This window comes from Epinephelus moara, chromosome 17 (assembly GCF_006386435.1).
Source record: "Epinephelus moara isolate mb chromosome 17, YSFRI_EMoa_1.0, whole genome shotgun sequence".
Taxonomy (NCBI): domain Eukaryota; kingdom Metazoa; phylum Chordata; class Actinopteri; order Perciformes; family Serranidae; genus Epinephelus; species Epinephelus moara.
Window position 1 is genome coordinate 15,754,309 of NC_065522.1, and position 3,089 is coordinate 15,757,397.

Below are 3,089 nucleotides of genomic sequence, written 5' to 3' on the forward strand. Positions count from 1 at the left end.
AGAGATGTCGTATGCTGTAAAGCCCTGTGAGGCAAATTGTGATTTGTGATATTGGGCTTTATAAATAAAATTGATTGATTGATTGATTGATTGATTGATTGATTGATTGATTGATTGATTGATTGATTGAATGGCGGCTTGGGCGAAAGACAGGTTGAAGATATTAGTGAAGACAGGGGCAAGCTGGTCGGCACATTCTTTGAGTACTTTTCCAGGTACTCTTATCTGGGCCGGCAGCCTTCCTTGGGTTCACCGATCTGAGCACCCACCTTACGTCACACTCCTGCACTGTGAGTGTGTGGGTGCAGGGGGCAGGTGTAGACAGCCCCTCCACTGACCTCAAAGCCAGCAAAGAAACAGTTAAGTTCCTCTGCTAACGCTGCATCTCTGTTTAACAGTGTGGAGTTACTGCCCTTGTAGTTGGTGATATGCTTTATACCCTGCCATGCCCGCCTCGGGTCGTTGTCTGTGAAATAGTCTTCTATTTTCCTCGTATAGTCCCGTTTAGCCTCTCTGATGGCCCTTTTCAGGTCGGCTCTCGCTGTGCTGTACCTGGCTGTATCCCCTGACCTGTATGCAGCGTCTCGGGCTTTGAGGAGAGACTGGACTGCCTTGGTCATCCAGGGCTTTTGGTTTGGAAGTACCCTGACTTCCTTGTTCACAGTGACATTGTCCACACAAGCAGTGATGTAGAATAGTATGGTTTGGCTGTATTCATCCAAGTCTGATTGTGCAAATATATCCCACTCAGTGAGCGCAAAGCAGTCATGTAGCTGTGGAAAAGCATCCTCAGGCCAGGTTTTGATAGTCTTTATGAAAGACTTTGTTCTCTTCCTGAGGGGCACGTATGTTGGGATGAGGAGCAGTGATAGGTGGTCAGAAAGTCCTAAGTGTGGCAAGGGAACTGCTTTGTATGCATGCTTTATGTTTGAATAAAAATAATCTAATGTGTTTTGCCTCCTGGTGGCACATTTCACGTACTGTGGCGCATTTCATGTACTGATACCATATGAAGGGCTTAATTCAATTCATATTAAATGGGCTTTATTGGCATGGAAAACATCCATTGCCAGAGCAAGTGTGACAGAAAAACAAAACTTGTGTGTACAGTGAGTACATTTCTACCAGAATTTGGGTAATATACATGTCACTGCTGATTGGGTACACCTGTGACAAAGGAGAGAAAACACAGGCTAGCCTAAAGCCTGTTGCAAACCATCTCACATGGTTTTGAGGAAATGTCGTTAAATCTGGAAACTCCAGCAAAACAGTGCACACCGTTTTCAGATTGAATGTGCCCTATAAAAACCAGTGTTAATGTCTCCAATATTCAAGGTTGAGTTACTTTATCAAAGTAAGTATGTCAGCGTACGTCACATCACACATGATGTATGTGATGTATGTCACGTGAGATACGCCATGTTCGTTGTCATGTGGGCTACTCATTTTAAGCCAAAACATGATCTGTTTTCTGTTAAACCTAACCAATGAATTTTGTTGCCTAAACCCAACCAGATAGTTTTACTGCTCCGACAACAGTTTCTGTTCTGCCGTCCAGTGGTATTTGAGGCTGGTCAAATCCCCACAGACCCCCATGTTGACCCCCATCCTGATAATACACTTTTAAACAGAACAGCGGGACAGACGTTCACTATGTATTCATTATGCAGATAAGGTGAGCTCATTGTACATAAAACCAAACAGAAACATATTATTAAAGTGATTTAAGACATTAGATCATAAATTTTTATAAACCAAAACAAACCTGATCTTAAAGTTTAACCTAACATAATTATCAAGAGTTAGCCGGCCAGTGGCTAGAGAGGATATTCAAATGAATTTGCATGGCATACAAATCACTGACTTTGTATAAAATGACATCATTAAAAATTATTCTTACTGCTAGGAAGTCCTGAATATCAAAAATTGTTACGCTGTATCTTCACGACTGGATTTTCATCATATGCTCATCTTGTGGCCAGTATAGTTATGACAGTTTTTAAAGTGAACTGTATGCAGCATTTAAAAGGTCGTTAACAGTCTTTCATTCAACGTGGTGAACCCTGTAAAAGTCCAGTTTTAGCAGGTGCAGTTTATTTGTCATTATAAACATACTAATGTCATGATCTGACACTCAAGATGTGTATTGTACTGTATTACCTATGAACATAACTCCTGGGGAAAACCCAAATATCATAGACAATATTCATTCACTGTGTTAAAATATATAATTTCCTTGTTTCTTTTTTGAGTGTGCCTTTCGCTAGAAATCTAAATTCATTTCTTTGTAATAACTTCTCATCGCATCAGTGAACCTTCATTCAACATTCACTTCGGAGGAACATAGCAGCAACCTGTTTCACAGGATGAAAAAGGGAGTATGCCACTTTACTGAGCCACAAAACTGACATATTTACATCTGACAGCCTGTATCCAATGATCTGGTTTTGTTTATCACAACATTCTTAAGAGGTTATCAGTTATGAGCCACGTCATTAGCTTTTATTCTGTTCCAATATAAAGGCCATAATAGATGTGGACTGTCACTTAAGGTGAAAGGTTTGGAACATCACAGACGTGAACAGGACTGAATTAAGACACTGGAATAGTGTTTAACATTGAAAGCAGATAGAAGGGGGGGATTTATACCTTCATCTCACATCTTTACATTTGGGTAAGTGCATTTTTCATTATATATATGTAGACCTTTGTATGTTTATACACTGTGTGTGTATAGAAGAGAGAGTGTGTGTATGCATGTGTCTGTTTAATGTTACAAATGTATTTTATCAACAGTCTCTGTCCTACCTTTAGGAAATGCTCATGTATTCTCGTTCATTATAATTTTTGTGTCATTATCACATATTTAAAGTGACAATAAGAGACTGCCTCATTAAGTTATTTTAAAATGTTGTAAAATCCAGTTGTAGCTTTCTCTTTAGCTGATATTCTAGTTTTTTTTAGTTTCCCCCAAATATAGGTGCTATTTAATTTTGTTTTTCATCTCCATTTATTCGGCATTTCTAACCTTTCTTTCACTTGTCAACAGTTTATGTGTTTTGTCAGAAAGCCACATGAATGAAAATGTA